Below are 17,789 nucleotides of genomic sequence, written 5' to 3'. Positions count from 1 at the left end.
CCCCCCGCTTCAATCTTTTGGTGACTCCCTTTCCTACAGGGAAAAGTCTAAGAGAGGTAGACAAATACCCTGGCTTCATTGCATAAGGCAAGGCTCAGTTTTGTTCACCAGACTCCAAGGTAGATCGAACACTTTAAAGAGATCTCCAGCTGCTGCAACAGCTGGACTGAAACAGGGCACCACAGTGGCCCGAGATGCCAGGTGCAAGGAGGAGACATGGAAAGGAGAGGCATTCCAAGTCACAGTGGGGTTTTGTCGTAGAGATGAGGACCCAGAACTCCAGGATGTCAGCTGGCCAGCTCTTTGGGTTCTGTCTTAACTTAAGGCAAGCCAAAGATAACTTGGAAATTCTGCAAGTCAGACATATCCCCCATAAGCAGTTTGACTTCACTGTGCCTAATTTTATTTTTTTTCCCACAGTAACTTCATTACTTAATGCAGAGCCTGACAGATGGTAAGATCTGGTAAGTGCTTATTGAATGATCTACATACAGGGAGATGTGGAGAAGCCAGGGTAAAAAGAGAAAAGAAAGAATATAGACATTCTTTCTCTCCCTACACTTTTTGTTCCTGTTCCTCAGAGATGCAGAGAAGATTACCTGTGTCTAGAGGTCACAAGTCACCCAGGAGAAATCAGGGCATAAGGTGGTTGAAGGAGAAAGACTGAGAGAGTTGGTCCCAAGTGCTCTGAATCTCTCAGTGTGGGAAGAAGAAAAAGAGCTGGGCAGTATCGCTAGGCTGAAAAAGGTTGAAAACTGAAAACAGAACCATGGGCCAGAAAGCCCCTGGAGCCTACCCCCAGGGAGCAGTGTTGGCTCTCAGGAGCCTCTGGAGGAAGCCTGGGGCAGCTGCCACCTTCATCCACCCACTTTTGCCAGGGCACACTTTGCACAAATGCCAGAAACTTTCAGCCTCCCCATACACTGCAGACAGATGCTGCCGTCAGAGTATGACCCTGATCCAGCCCTGGTCTTCCCCTCCCAGTCAAATAAGGCTCACCCAGTCCTTCTCAGGTCTGTGTCTGGGAGGGGCCTGAGTCTACAGTGGCTGATGCTGAGCTCAGGATAGTTTTGGGCCCAGGTCCAGAGCAAGCAGTCCAGAGCATCTTGCTTTGTTGTGTTCCATGTTGCAGGTCTCTCCCTGAGTCCTCAGTGACACCCCACAGATCTATTCTGGGCAACTTCAGAAATTCATCAGAACTTGGGGCTGGAGGCAGTCTTGGAGAATCCAGCCCCTAGCAGGGCACACATCTCTGCAGCCTACCTGGCAAAAGATGCTCCAGCTCCTGTTCACATTCTTCCAAGGACAGGAGGCTCATTACCTCTCAAGGAAGCTTATGTAGCCTTGAATCTACCCTTCATAAAATACTTTCTCATTCTGAGCCAAAACTAAGTACTGGTCCATTATGACCCCAGTGATGTGCTCTCTAAAGCTCCCCTCTGCCTCAGACTCTGCCCCTGCACTCTCCCACCTCTCCTCTGTTCTCCTGAGTCACCAGTCTGCATTTCAATGCTGTAGGCTTACCTGTCTCACCTCTCCTTATGAGGGTAAGTGGGGCAGTCTGGGTCATCCTCTTCCCCTTGAAAAGCTCTCATGCCCTGATTCTGCCCTTTCTGCTTAAGCTGATCCATACTCCCATCTCTTGCATCTAATGCCAGGTAGCAGCCCCAGCAGACTTCCCGCTGGCATCACAGGAATGGCCCCACCCTTCTGCTCAGTGGCTAAGGGCTCCCAGGAACAACCTCTGGGGAAACATCTGATGCACAGGGATTTGTTGTCAGAGCAACCGGGTCACTGTGACCTGGCCAAGTCATTTAGCTTCCTCTCTTTGAAATGGAGCTGTGTTCCCTGTAGCATAACAATACTTCTCATTGGGTTTCTTTGTGTCGAGCAGTGATTATGGGCCAGACATTTGATGTATCCTAAATTCATGCAGCATTATTACCTTCATTTTACAGGTACAGAAAAGGAAACTTGGAGCACTAAGTAGGCTGTGCAGAGCTGGGATTCTTGTCAGACCACCAGGCTCTGCTCCTAACGAGCACTGAACCCACTGTCATGATCCATCACAAGTCAGACCAGAGGCGGGGAGCCTCACAGCCTCTTGGGTGAGAAGGACAGAGTCACACATACAGTGGAAAGTGGCTGACTCTCACTCTAAACTCAAGAGCAGCAACTTTTGAAGGCCCCAAGCTCTTTGGGGGCTTCTGTTGGATACATGTTCTCCTGGGGCTAGACAAGGAGGACGGGAAAGGAACCAACATTTACTGTACACCTTCTGTGTGCCCAGCACTTCAGAGGCATCATTCCATTTAGTCCTCCGACTACTCTGTACAGGAAGCACGTTATTTCCACTTTCAAGATGAGGACACCAAAGTTCAGAGCCATGCAATGCCATCTCCAAGGTCAAATGGCTGAGATCCCAGTCTAGGTCTGCTTGATTGTAAATGGCCTCAAGCACTCTCTGCTTGATGTGGGTGGTGGGGATGACAAGTCAGGACCATCCAAGTCTCTCACCTGCAGCCCTTCCCTTGGCTTTACTAACACCCCTTCCCCCAAGTTGGACTGCAGAATTTCCAGGATCCTGAGTTGTTTCTCCAGACTCTACCTGAGCTGCAAGGTGGTGGAGGCTGAATGGGAAATGGAAAATTCTGATTCTCAGTCTGAAGGTCCTTCCCCATGGATTCCTTCACACCCAGGATAACTCCTGAGAGAGTATTCCCTTGTTACTGAGTTACAACAGTGATCGTGTTCATCGAGGAAAGTTCACAGACCCAGGAAGGTAGAAAGGAGAAAATAATTACCTTCTAGTTCCTTCCATATGACAAAATTTTAGTTATGACTTGTGGATATTTCTCAAATTTTTTCCTATCCTTAAATGAAAGTGGATTTTTTTCTCACCTCAGTGATATCACGCTTTACATACATTTTATCATGGCAGACACTAGTTGAATGACTATCCGTTTCCTTCTTTGCTGAGAGAACCATCCTCTCGCTGAAAACCCTTGTTAGGTGCAGTGAATACATCATGGACCAAGCCCAGACATTGTGGTTCCATTTCCCCCTTTCCCAGAATTCCTCTCAGTGAGGGTAGCGACATAACCTGGTCCTTTCTAGCAAGACTCCAGAGGAATTCAGCTGAGAAATGTTAGTGAAATATTTATTTTCCTACAAAAAGGGAATAAGTGACTATGATACAAACCCCTTCCCTCAAACCTCCTTTCTATCACCATGAATGAGATGCCATAAGTGGAAATGGGCACCTGTCTTGAGAGCCTGAGGAAAGAGCTCAGAGAATCACAGGGGTCCTCTCATCAACATTATCCATCTGTGAGCTAATACATGATGCCATTTACCATTTAAGTCTTCTTCTTAAGTGAAAAAATGAATTCTTGTATATCTGAACAACTGTTAGCTGGGTTTTCTGGGTTGTGCAGGCAAATCCTAACGAATCAAGTATTCTACCTTTAAAAACTTAATATTATGTGATAAAGATTTTACCTTGATCTCAACTTGCAGCTTCCAGAACTGCAAGAAATAAATGCTTGTTATTTAAACCACCAAGTCTGTGGTATTCTATTATAGCAGTTGAATTGACTAAGACAGAGGTCAAGGTGGCTAGAATTCAGAGCAAAGGACTAGAGGGGAAAGCCTCACAGAGAGCAAGCCCAGGAATCCACAGAAGGCCCCTCTCCAGTCTTCAGATGAGGGCTGATCAGTGCATGCATATGAGGAAACACCAGAGGATGAGGGAAGCTAAGATTAATAAGAGAATAGTATGAAGAATTTAATTCCAAAAAATATATATCTTAGATAAAATGAACAAATTCACTGAAAAGTATTAACTATCAAAGCTCATTTGAAAATACATAAGAAACCCAAATAGCCATACATCTATTTTTTAAAGTGAATGTTGTGTAAAATCTTTTCACAGAGAAAACTTTAGACATAGATGGATTTACCTGTGAATTCTACCAGAGCTTTAAGGAAGAAATTCTATTGCCATACCAAACTTGGGTCTGCTCACATGAGCAGTAAAGCCAATCTACTGATACTGGGCTGTGATAAAGGAAAGTGCAGTGTTTATTGCAGGGGCCAAGCAGCTAGTGCTTAAAAACCTGAAGTTGACTTGTGCAGACACATCCCTAAATGACCAGTTGGACTTTATTTTGGGCTTCATCCTGCTTTTGATCCCACTCTCTTTCATCCTGACATCCTACGTTTGCATCTTTGCCTATACCTTAAGCACCCGTACATCCCAGGGGAGAGTCAGATCCTTTGCCACATGTGCTTCCCACATCACTGAGGTCACCATGTTTTATGGGCCAGTCATGATCATGTACACAAGGTCTAGGTCCTGGTATGACCCAGAGAGAGACAAGAAGCTGGCCCTTTTTTACAATGTCATCTCTGCCTTCCTCAACCCCATCATCTACAGTCTCTGGAACAAAGATGTAAAGAGGGCCTTTCTGAAAGTGCTTGGCCAGAGAGGCACAGCTCAATGACCCAGGATGTTTCAGAGTTGTCCAGAATCATGGACAGACCTGATGGGGCTCATAGGGTGTCATTACAATACATAATTTCTGACCAATCTGAACCTTTCTGTATCTATGAGATATCCATAAAAGGTGAGTCCACTCTTACATTGAAGTCCTCCCCATTGGTTTAAAAATTTTCAGCTGCTACCATTAATGGACTGGGCTGAGTATTGAAGGCAAAGAATTTCTATTATAACAAAGATGTCCTTATGGTCCAAGGCCATTGATTTATTGGTTTTCCTGGGTTCTCGCCTCACCTCTGGAAAATTATTTATCAGTTCAATATAATCATAGTCAAACATTCAGCATGCATACATGCTTTTCTGCAGTCTAAAGGGTTGGGGGTGAAGATGACACAAAGAGTAGACAGATTACATAGGAACAGTCTTGCATTACAGTCTGACAAGTGCTCACAAGTAATATTGACATTGCTTTTTGCACTTGGTGCTATAAAATGTAAGCTAGAATTATTTTTAACACATCTGTGGAACAGATGAGGCTAATAATTAGTGAGGCTAATAATTTGGTCTGACTCAGGTTGTAAAACTGACTCTTACCTGGTTTTACATTTTAAATATCACTTCTACTCTCAGAAAATAAAAATGTCTATTTCATGAAAGAAAAATACATATATGTTTATCTATCTATCTGCATCTCTCCCTTTATGTATATTTATATAATGAGAGAGTCAGAGTCAGAAATATGCAGAAAAAATTTATAGAAAAGAGTATAGCAAAAACATGTTTAATATTTTGCCATATTAATTTGAGTCTTTTTTTCCCTTTAAAAAAGGATTAAATAATTACGGATGTTGTGGAATCTGGAGTTGCAAAACACACCTCGAAGGACACTCAAGGAGTGTCAGTTTATTGCACCAGCAGATCCAAGGGGAATCAGTTCCCAACAAGGACCCTGATGTTTCTGAGAGGCCCAGTTTTATACCCCCCACTACATGACTTGTTACGTGTTAGCAACCTCTTTGTTGTATATGATTGAGTTTTACAACAAGTAGGTGCTAGGAGAACAAACAATTAAGGTTAAATGGGGGAGGGTACAATGATTATACATCAAGGGGAAATGTCCCCATGGTTAACCTAACAGGGGCAGCCTGACCTCAGTTACAATCTCTGTTTGTCATTTGTAGGGAGGGAAGTCTCAAGGAGACCTGGTTTTCACTAGCAACGATTTCCTCACTCTTGGGCAGGGTTCAGGCTCAGTTCACATCCTGTCTTTAAGATGGATGATAGGCTTCAAGATGGAGTCTCTCCTGCTTTCCTCACACTGGCCCCAACACAGATAAAGTTGAAGTGCTCTTTGATTATTCCCAACTCCTCTGAATCTACCGGTATCATTATATCAATGTCTATTTAGTGTGTCTTTAAGTTTTTCCTTACATATAATTGTATCTATAAGCAATACATACAGTTCTTTTTGTATGAACTTAAAATTTTATAATGATATCAAGAAATCTGCACCACTCTGAAAATATTTAACTCAACATCATGTTTCTGATATTACCTACTGAACACATACAGGCCTAACCCTTTCTGTTTAACAAGCATTTAACGTATGTACCGCATTTCATTTAATTATTATTGAATATTTATTTTAAGTTTTTCATTATCTAAACAATTCTGCCACAAATGTTTTAGACATTTCTCCCTATGTAATTATTTTTTCCAGGACTTATGTGTAACAGTGAATGTGGCAGTTTAGAACTTTCAAATTTACTAGATATTCCTAAATTATTCTTCTAAGTAGTTATACAAGTCTAAAACTTTCATTCTCAACAGTTGATAGTATTATCTATCTCCACCATTCTAAAGTTTCTATCTCATAGATAGACTGTAGTGACATAATTTCCTGTTTTATTCAGAGTTCTCTCACTGTTGGTGAATTTAACATCTTTTCATAAGCTTGTTGGTATTATTGCATAGTGAATTCAGCCCTGGAGTCAGACTGCTGTATTTTGTCCTCGGCTCTATACGTTACTAACTCAATGATGATAGGCAAGTTACCTAACTTCTCTAAGTTTCCTCATCTGTTAACAGGAAGAATATACTGTAGATCACAGAGGGTTGTTAGAAAGATTAAATGAGATAATATCTGTGAAAAGTTGTTGCTGAGCTGTGAAAAACACCAGGATTCTTGGTCTCCAATGGAGAGGAACTGGATCTGGGGCCAGTGACGAGGCTTGATCTTAGAGCTTTTGTGTAGTAAAGTTTTATTAAAGAATAAAAGAGAAAGCTTCTGACATAGACACCAAAAGGGGGCAGAAAGAGTGCCTCCTGCTAGTCTTTAGCTGATGTTATATAGCTACTAGCAGGCTGCTAATTAGAGAGAGGAAATGTCTCAAAACTCAGAGACTGGCACCAAGCCCCTCACCCACAACATGAATTTTGAGATAACATTGGCACAAGGTGAGTTGTCTGGGCTATAAAATTATTGATGTGAATCTTGAAGAAAGGCAGTTTTTCAAGCAAATACATAGTCTCATTAACATAGCTTAAAAGAACATTTGCAGGAGTAAAACATACTGGTTTGTCAAGTCAGTTCTGAATCTTAGGCAGAACCGACTTGAAGACCGAGTCTTCAAGTAAATACATAGTTTATTAACATAGCTTAAGAAAATCAAAGCAATACAAAAGATTGTTCAAACTACTGCACAATTGCATTCATATCACATGCTAGCAAAGTAAAGCTCAAAATTCTCCAAGCCAGGCTTCAGCAGTACATGAACCGTGAACTTCCAGATGTTCAAGCTGGATTTAGAAAAGGCAGAGGAACCAGAGATCAAATTGCCAACATTCACTGGCTCATCAAAAAAGCAAGAGACTTCCAGAAAAACACCTACTTCTGCTTTATTGACTATGTCAAAGCCTTTGACTGTGTGGATTACAACAAATTGTGGAAAATTCTTAAAGAGATGGGAATACCAGACCACCTGACCTGCCTCTTGAGAAATCTGTATGCAGGTCAAGAAGCAACAGTTAGAACTGGACATGGAACAACAGACTGGTTTCAAATCAGGAAAGGAGTACGTCAAGGCTGTATATTGTCACCCTGCTCATTTAACTTCTATGCAGAGTACATCATGAGAAACGCTGGACTGGATGAAGCACAAACTGGAATCAAGATTGCCAGGAGAAATATCAATAACCTCAGATACTCAGATGAAAACACCCTTATGGCAGAAAGTGAAGAAGAACTAAAAAGCCTCTTGATGAAAGTGAAAGAGGAGAGTAAAAAGGCTGGCTTAAAACTCAACATTCAGAAAACCAAGATCATGGCATCCGGTCCCATCACTTCATGGCAAATAGATGGGGAAACAATGGAGACAGTGAGAAACTTTATTTTCTTGGGCTCCAAAATCACTGCAGATGGCCACTGCAGCCATGAAATTAAAAGACACTTGCTCATTGGAAGAAAAGCTATGACTAACCTAGATAGCATATTAAAAAGCAGAGACATGACTTTGCCAACAAAGGGCTGTCTAGTCAAAACTATGGTTTTTCCAGTAGTCATGTAGGGATGTGAGAGTTGGACTATAAAGAAAGCTGAGTGCTGAAGAATTGGTGCTTTTGAACTGTGGTGTTGGAGAAGACTCTTGAGAGTCCCTTGAACTGCAAGGAGATCCAACCAGTCAATCCTAAAGGAAATAAATCCTGAATATTCATTGGAAGGACTGATACTGAAGCTGAAACTCTAATAATGTGGCTGCAGTCACCATCTGCAGTGATTTTGGAGCCTAAGAAAATAAAACCTCTCACTGTCTCCATTGTTTCCCCATCTATTTGCCATGAAGTGATGGGACCGGATGCCACGATCTTCACCTTATGTGAAGAACTGACTCATTGGAAAAGACCCTGATGCTGGGAAAGATTGAAGGTGGGAGGAGAAGGGGACAACAGAGGATGAGATGGTTGGATGGCATCACCTACTCGACGGACATGAGTTTGAGTAAGCTCTGGGAGTTGCTGAAGGACAGGGAAGCTTGGCGTGCTGCAGTCCATGGAGTTGCAAAGAGCTGGACACAACTGAGAGACTTAACTGAACTGAAGAAAAACATTTTCATAAGAAAAATGCATTGAGAAATAAATGTAAAAGAAACAAAAGAGACGATAGCAAAAATCAACAAAGCTAAAAGCTGGTTCTTTGAGAAGATTAATAAAATTGACAAACCATTAGCTTAACTCATCAAGAAACAAGGGGAGAAGAATCAAATCAACAAAATTAGAAATGAAAATTGAGAAATCACGACAGACAACACAGAAATACAAAGGATCATTAGAGACTACTATCAGCAACTATATGCCAATAAAATGGACAACTTGGATGAAATGGACAAATTCTTAGAAAAGTAAAACTTTCCCAGAGTGAACCAGGAAGAAATAGAAAATCTTAACAGACCCATCACAAGCACGGAAATTGAAACTGTAATCAGAAATCTTCCAGCAAACAAAAGCCCAGGACCAGATGGCTTCACAGCTGAATTCTACCAAAAATTTAGAGAAGAGCTAACACATATCCTGCTCAAACTCTTCCAGAAAATTGCAGAGGAAGGTAAACTTCCAAACTCATTCTATGAGGCCACCATCACCCTAATACCAAAACCAGACAAAGATGCCACTAAAAAAGAAAACTACAGGCCAATATCACTGATGAACATAGATGCAAAAATCCTTAACAAAATTCTAGCAAACAGAATCCAACAACGTATTTAAAAGATCATACATCATGACCAAGTGGGCTTTATCCCAGGGATGCAAGGATTCTTCAATACTCACAAATCAATCAGTGTGATGCACCCCATTAACAAATTGAAAGATAAAAACCATATGATTATCTCAATAGATGCAGAGAAAGCCTTTGACAAAATTCAACATCCATTTATGATAAAAACCCTCCAGAAAGCAAGAATAGACGGAATATACCTCAGCATAATAAAAGCTATATATGACAAACCCACAGCAAACATTATCCTCAATGGTGAAAAAATAAAAGCATTTCTTCTAAAGTCAGGAACAAGACACGGGTGCCCATTCTCACCACTACTATTCAACATAGTTTTGGAAGTTTTGGCCACAGCAATCAGAGAAGAAAAAGAAATAAAAAGAATCCAGAATGGAAAAGAAGAAGTAAAACTCTCACTGTTTGCAGATGACATGATCCTCTACATAGAAAACCCTAAAAACACCACCAGAAAATTACTAGAGCTAATCAGTGAATATTGTAAAGTTGCAGGATATAAAATCAACACACAGAAATTCCTTGCATTCCTATACACTAACAATGAGAAAACAGAAAGAGAAATTAAGGAAACAATTCAATTCACCATTGCGACAAAAAGAATAAAATACTTAGGAATAAATCTACCTAAAGAAACAAAAGACCTATATATAGAAAATTATAAAACATTGATGAAGGAAATCAAAGATGACACAAATAGATGGAGAAATATACCGTGTTCATGGATTGGAAGACTCAATATAGTGATAATGAGTATACTATCCAAAGCAATCTATAGATTCAATGCAATCCCTATCAAGCTACCAACAGTATTCTTCACAGAACTAGAACAAATAATTTCACAATGTGTATGGAAATACAAAAACCTCGAATAGCCAAAGCAATCCTGAGAAAGAAGAATAGAACTGGAGGAATCAACCTGTCTGACTTCAGGCTATACTACAAAGCTACAGTCATCAAGACAGTATGGTATTGGCACAAACACAGAAATATAGATAAATGGAACAAAATAGAAAGCCCAGAGATAAATCCATGCACCTATGGACACCTTATCTTTGACAAAGGAGGCAAGAATATACAATGGAGGAAAGACAATCTCTTTAACAAGTGGTGCTGGGAAAACTGGTCAATCACTTGTAAAAGAATGAAACTAGAACATTTTCTAACACCACACACAAAAATAAACTCTAAATGGATTAAAGATCTAAACTTAAGACCAGAAACTATTAAACTCCTAGAGGAAAACATAGGCAAAACACTCTCCAACATAAACCACAGCAGGATTCTCTATGACCCACCTCCCAGAATACTGGAAATAAAAGCAAAAATAAACAAAAGGGACCCAATTAAACTTAAAAGCTTGTACACAACGAAGGAAACTCTAAGCAAGGTGAAAAGACAGCCTTCAGAATGGGAGAAAACAATAGTAAACGAAGCAACTGACAAAGAATTAATCTCAAAAATATACAAGCAACTCCTGCAGCTCAATTTCAGAAAAATAAAGGATCCAATCAAAAAATGGGCCAAAGAACTAAACAGACATTTCTCTAAAGAAGACATACATATGGCTAACACATGAAAAGATGCTCAACATCACTCATTATCAGAGAAATGCAAAGCAAAACCACAATGAGGTACCATTTCACACCAGTCAAAATGGCTGCTAACTAAAAGTCTGCTGCTGCTGCTAAGTCGCTTCAGTCATGTCTGACTCTGTGCGACCCATAGACGGAAGCCCACCAGGCTCCCCCGTCTCTGGGATTCTCCAGGCAAGAACACTGGAGTGGGTTGCCATTTCCTTCTCCAATGCATGAAAGTGAAAAGTGAAAGGGAAGTCGCTCAGTCATGTCCGACTCTTAGTGACCCCATGGACTACAGCCTACCAGGCTCCTCCATCCATGGGATTTTCCAGGCAAGAGTACTGGAGTGGGGTGCCATTGCCTTCTCCTATCTAAAAGTCTACAAACAATAAATGCCAGAGAGGGTATGGAGAAAAGGGAACCCTCTTACACGGTTGGTGGGAATGCAAACTAGTCCAACCACTATGGAGAACAGTGTGGAGATTCCTTAAAAAACTGGAAATAGAACTGCCATATGACCCAGCAATCCCACTGCTGGGCATACACACTGCGGAAACCAGAATTGAAAGAGACACATGTACCCCAATGTTCATCGCAGCACCATTTATAATAACCAGGACATGGAAGCAACCTAGATGTCCATCAGCAGGCGAATGGATAAGAAGGCTGTGGTACATATACACAATGGAATATTACTCAGCCATTAAAAAGAACACATTACACATTTGAATCAGTTCTAATGAGGTGGATGAAACTGGAGCCTATTATACAGAGTGAAGTAAGCCAGAAAGAAAAACACCAATACAGTATACTAATGCATATATATGGAATTTATATCATTCCAAGATGGTAATGATAACCCTGTATGCGAGACAGCAAAAGAGACACAGATGTATAGAACAGTCTTTTGGAATCTGTGGGAGAGGGAGAGGGTGGGATGATTTGGGAGAATGGCATTGAAACATGTATAATATCATATAAGAAACGAATCGCCAGTCCAGGTTAGATGCAGGATACAGGATGCTTGGGGCTGGTGCACCGGGATGACCCAGAGGGATGGTATGGGGAGGGAGGTGGGAGGGGGGTTCAGGATGGGGAACACATGTACACCCATTGTGGATTCATGTCAATGTATGGCAAAAACCACTACAATATTCTAAAGTAATTAGCCTCCAATTATAGTAAATAAATTTAAAAAAAAAAGAAAAGAAAAACGCATTGGTTAGCTCAAGGTTCGAGAAAAGTTAAGTTCAGGTGGAACAAGGTGTCGTTATGACAACACAGAATTTTAAAAGAAATCTCCTTTTAAATTTGTATCAGTTCAGTTCAGTTCAGTCACTCAGTTGTGTCCGACTCTTTGCGACCCCATGAATCATAACACGCCAGGCCTCCCTGTCCATCACCAACTCCCGGAGTTCACTCAAACTCATGTGCATCGAGTTGGTAATACCATCCAGCCATATCATCCTCTGTCATCCCCTTCTCCTCCTGCCCCCAATCCCTCCCAGCATCAGAGTCTTTTCCAATGAGTCAACTCTTCGCATGAGGTGGCCAAAGTTTTGGAGTTTCAGCTTTAGCATCAGTCCTTCCAAACAACACACAGGACTTCCTTTAGAATGGACTGGTTGGATCTCCTTGCTGTCCAAGGGACTCTCAAGAGTCTTCTCCAACACCATAGTTCAAAAGCATCAACTCTTCAGTGCTCAGCTTTCTTCACAGTCCAACTCTCACATCCATACACGACCACAGGAAAAACCATAGCCTTGACTAGATGGACCTTTGTTGGCAAAGTAATGTCTCTGATTTTAATATGCTATCTAGGTTGGCCATAACTTTCCTTCCAAGGAGTAAGAGTCTTTTAATTTCATGGCTGCAATCACCATCTGTAGTGATTTTGGAGCCCCAAAAAATGAAGTCTGACACTGTTTCCACTGCTTCCCCATCTATTTGCCATGAAGTGATGGGACCAGATGCCATGATCTTTGTTTTCTGAATGTTGAGCTTTAAGCCAACTTTTTCACTCTCCTCTTTCACTTTCATCAAGAGGCTTTTAGTTCCTCTTCCCTTTCTGCCTTTTAAGGGTGGTTTCATCTGCATATCTGAGGGTATTTATATTTCTCCCAGCAATCTTGATTCCAGCTTGTGCTTCTTCCAGTCGAGCATTTCTCATGATGTACTCTGCATAGAAGTTAAATAAGCAGGGTTTCAATATATAGCCTTGACGTCCTCCTTTTCCTATTTGGAACCAGTCTGTTGTTCCATGTCCAGTTCTAACTGTTGCTTCCTGACCTGCATACAGGTTTCTCAAGAGGCAGGTCAGGTGGTCTGGTATTCCCATCTCTTTCAGAATTTTCCACAGTTTATTGTGATCCACACAGTCAAAGGCTTTGGCATAGTCAATAAAGCAGAAATAGCTATTTTTCTGGAACTCTTTTGCTTTCTTGATGATCCAGCGGATGTTGGCAATGTGATCTCTGGTTCCTCTGCCTTTTCTAAATCCAGCTTGAACATCTGGAAGTTCACGGTTCACGTATTCCTGAAGCCTGGCTTGGAGAATTTTGAACATTACTTTACTAGCGTGTGAGATGAGTGCAATTGTGTGGTCGTTTGAGCATTCTTTGGCATTGCCTTTCTTTGGGATTGGAATGAAAACTCACCTTTTCCAGTCCTGCGGCCACTGCTGTGTTTTCCAAATTTGCTGGCATACTGAGTGCAGCACTTTCACAGCATCATCTTTCAAGATTTGAAATAGCTCAACTGGAATTCCATCACCTCCACTAGGTTTGTTCATAGTGATGATTAAAATCTGACACCTGTTTGTTTCCTCCTGCTGCTTAAGAGAGAGATAAAAAATGTCTAACACTTGCAGCCTATATCCTGCTTTTGGAGACCCCTAGACTTCCTGCCTGTTACCGTCTCGCGTGTAAAGCATTTATCATAATAAAAAACAAATAGTAAGTATTCAGTGAATGTAAGATACTGTTTACCTTTTCTTAATTTGTAATTTATTATATATTGGATAATATTCTTTGTCTGTTACACGCACTGAAAATATCTTCTCAGTTTATTATTTGTTTTCTTTATTGCAAAAGTCATATATGTTTATTCTTAAAATTTTATAACAGATGCAAACAAATACCCATTACTTTAGACTTGCAGATAACTACAGTTAAAAATTCAGGGTCTAAATTTTTTAAAATTGTCTTTATGAATATTTTTAAGAAACATAACACAATTCTTAAACAATTTAGTTTTTGTTTGCATGATTTTTAACATTGAATTACACAGTATTTATTCTTCTGTCACATGATTTATTCACTCAGTATAGGTTTTAACATTTTTCTGTTTTCATTTGTTTTCACTGTTGAAAATTTTTTTTCACTTTTTGATGGATCGAAATGAATAATGACTTCGAATGTATAGAATTCTTAATAAACTTATGAATCTATCCTTATGTTTTTTCTTAGATGAATATATGTCAACAATTTCATTGAATTGCAAGAGGAGAGGCTGGGAGGTAGACAAGATTCAGACCAGGAAGGGTTTTGGCTGCTGGACTAAGGAGCTGAGACTAAATTCCCCAGATGGAAACTTGTGAGGACTCTGAAGGAGGGGGAACAAAGGCAGAGTTGCTGGATAGAAATCCAGCTGTGGCAGTCATGGGAATGCTTATTGACCACACAGTCTGCTCTTTGAATCCAGGCCCTGCCACTTGAGAAGGGAAATGAATCACAGACCTGGAAATCCTGGTTGCTTGGGGTGGGCAGCCTAGGAGATGAGTTCCAGGCTGGGCCAGGGGAATGTGGGAGAGGAACAGCTCTCCACAGTTGTGAGGAGACCCCTGGGGTAGGCGGCTGGCACAGACCTTCAGCCCTGAGATTCTCAGAGGAGCTGAAGTCATATTCACCAAACCCTGAGCTCCCCTCCAGTGGAGGAAGAGGCCTCCAGGACCTGATCGGTGCTGAGGTGGACTCCACAGTGGGGTCAGGATCAGAATAGTGGGGAGCAGGAGAGCAACCATCACCCAGGAAGAAGGCTAGTATGGAGGAGAAAGAAGGGACTTCATCTGTGGAGTGAGGGCTGGAATGTGCCTGGTGCCCCCACCTAAGGAGACTGCCTTTCCCAGAAGCCAGCCTCTGCAGATGGGCTCCACTCTCATCAGCCTCTCCCCTGGGTCTCCCAGCTTTCAGCCCAAACCCCAGTCTGGCTCCTGTGGGGAAACACTGGGCCAAGAACCAAATGTAACTCTAGTGCCCCTTGGCTGTGTGTGGGCAGGGGACCTTCTCATGCTCAGGAGGAATGGGGCCTGAAGTTTCTTTCCCACCAGGCAGGACTGAACTCCTGTGGGATGTTGCTGAGCAAGAACCTAGTGCTCTCTCCCCAGCAGGAAGGGGCTGCAGGAACTTAGCTCCTGGTTAGAGCCCTGGGGCCACATGTTACTCAGGAGTGATCTCCTGAGTCTGAGAGAGCTCTGCCCACAGCTCCCTTCCCTGTAGAGTTATAATCTCAGGACAGCAGCGCCCACAACCATTCTGGGGAGCAAGCCAGGCTGCAGCTGACCCCCCATGCCCAGTCTTGCCAGGAGCTCTGGGTAGGACCTGGTTCACAGTTCCTGTTCATCTTGGTGTCTCTCCTCATGTCTATGTGAGAGTGTCCATGGTTGTCTCTGCCTCTTTCTCTCTGTGTGTCCATCCTTTCCTTCCTCTGTCTCTGGGTCTGTTATTATCTCTCCATCTCTGCCTCTCCTCTTTGTTATCTCCATCCCTCTCCATGTGTCTCCTCCTGCCTCTTTTTCTGTTTGCTGTCTCTGGGCTTCTCTACCTCCAAGGATTTCATCCATCTCTGATCCACTTTCTGATTGTGTAGCTCTGGTGTTCTGTCTAACGGGGTCTTCAGCTCACTCTGTGACTTTCTTTCCCTCTTGATGTCTGTTTACTGCTTGCTATGGTCTGGATTTGCCTGAAGCATCATCCTTTGACTCACAAGATCTGCTCTTGCAGTGCTTCTCTGTATCTGCCACTGGAACCCTGAGCCATCTCCTTCTCCTTCTGTTGATGTTAATCACACTCCCAGCACCCATTTTCTTCTCTCCTTGTGTATCCCCCATCCCTCAAATTTTGGTTTATTCTTCTCTCTGTCTTCTTGCCACATATGTTTGTGTCTCTTCCTCCCTTCTGGAACTCTCTATCTTTTCCCATCATTTTCTCTGCTTCTATTGCTTTCTAATTTTTATTTGTTTCTCTAGGTCAATCTTAGCCCCTGAAGGTTTGTGCTGATGCTGGGGGAGGGTGTGTGTGGTGGGGGAAGAGCTAAGGAAAAGGGAAGAGAGGAGTAAACATATTTTCTGAACTTGAAAGAATCATATATTATTGTAATAAACCTCTCTCTCTCTCTCTCTTTTTTTTTTTTTTTTACAGATAAGAAATAGTTACCTACTCAGAATCATGGCAGTAAATGGCAAAAGTGAAAATTCAAAACTACATTGAGCCTTTTGTTTCTCCACCTGTGCTTCAGAAGGGTAGGTATGTAGTAGAAGATAAATATATGGGGCTTCTCTGGTAGCTCAGATGGTAAAGAATCCTCCTGCCATATGGGAGACCTGGGTTTGATCCCTGGGTTGGGAAGATCCCCTGGAGAAGGGAACAGCTACCCACTCCAGTAATCTTGCTGGGAGAGTTTCATGGATAGAGGATCTTGGTGGGCTATACAGTCCATGGGGTCACAAAGTGTTGGACATAACTGAGTGACTTTCACTTACTCATGTGGCGCTATTGGTAAAGAACCCACCTGCCAATGCAGGAGACATAAGAGACACGGGTTTGATCCCTGGGTCAGGAAGATCCCCTGGAGGAGGGCATGGCAACCCACTCCAGTTTTCTTGCCTGGAGAATCCCATGGACAGAGGAGCCTGGTGGGCTATGGTCCATAGGCTCACACAGAGTCAGACACAATTGAAACAACTTAGCAAGCACAGCACAAAGTGCAGAAGAAAAAAATTAGGACAAACACACAAACTCATCTTAGGGCAAGGAGTCCTGGGGAGCAGAGACCTGTCACCCACATCCCCTTTGCCCTCACCCTGAAGGTACAAACTGGAGGTAAAAACTGGGCAGCCTCTCATCACGAGGGACCTCATTCAAGGATCTCCATCACTCAGGACCTATCTCCTACCCAAAATACTTTTACCTTAAGCAGCAAATGTACTTGTATTAAACTGTATAAGCTGATTCCCAAGTGTAGCTCGGTGGAGGGGTTGAGCTCAGACAACAGGATACACTCCCTTTCAATGTCCTCCAGTCTTGTCTAGGCCCAGCATGTCTTTCTCCATCTCTCATCTCCCTCTCTCACATCCACTCTTTCATCTAACTAGTCTGAATGAAGAAGCCAAATCCTTATATATTCCAAATTCAAAGTACCACTTGAATTTTATTCCTTATTATAAAAATTATTTATGTTTATTGTGTGAAATTTGGAAAGTTCAGAGAACTTTAAGTAATAAATATCACCTGTAAATCTAATCACCAGAAATGACCCCTGTAAGGTTTTGGTATATTTCTTTCTAATTTTTATGCTGTGCATATAAATTTGTATACTGTTAGGATTCAGTCTGCTTTTTAACAATCTGTTGGAGCATTTCTCCACAATGTAAAATAGTCTCCAAAATATTATTTTAAAGGTTATCAGGTATTCAATCATATCAATAGACCATAAATTATTTCAACCAGTCCCCTGTTATAGGACATTTATGTTCTGTCCAGTTTTGCCCATTAAAAGTAATACTGCAATTAAACATCCTTGATGAAAATCTCTCCCCACATCTCTCATTTTTCCACGTGCAATATTCTTAAAGGTGAAATTAAATGCTATCACATTTTCCTGCAGAAGAACAGAGTAATTTGCTTCTCATATGAATTTCCAAATC

General features: G+C 41.8%; 1 protein-coding gene and 1 pseudogene across 2 annotated transcripts in view; one reads left to right on the top strand and one right to left on the bottom strand.

Annotated features, from left to right (window-relative positions):
- Positions 1 to 1,947, bottom strand: part of LOC112585699 (putative olfactory receptor 2B3) — a 33,543-nt gene extending 31,596 nt beyond the window's left edge. For both annotated transcript variants that reach the window (XM_044945145.2, XM_044945146.2), the window contains exon 1: positions 1,525 to 1,947. The gene's annotated coding sequence lies outside the window, so the exon portion shown is untranslated. The remainder of the gene's footprint in view (positions 1 to 1,524) is intronic.
- The window catches only part of LOC112585698, a 118,231-nt pseudogene that overhangs the window by 97,012 nt on the left and 3,430 nt on the right, over positions 1 to 17,789 (top strand).

Source organism: Bubalus bubalis, chromosome 6, assembly GCF_019923935.1.
Source record: "Bubalus bubalis isolate 160015118507 breed Murrah chromosome 6, NDDB_SH_1, whole genome shotgun sequence".
In the NCBI taxonomy this organism is placed as follows: domain Eukaryota; kingdom Metazoa; phylum Chordata; class Mammalia; order Artiodactyla; family Bovidae; genus Bubalus; species Bubalus bubalis.
The sequence above is the reverse complement of the archived record's forward strand: the minus strand, read 5'-3'. Positions and strand labels throughout refer to the sequence as shown.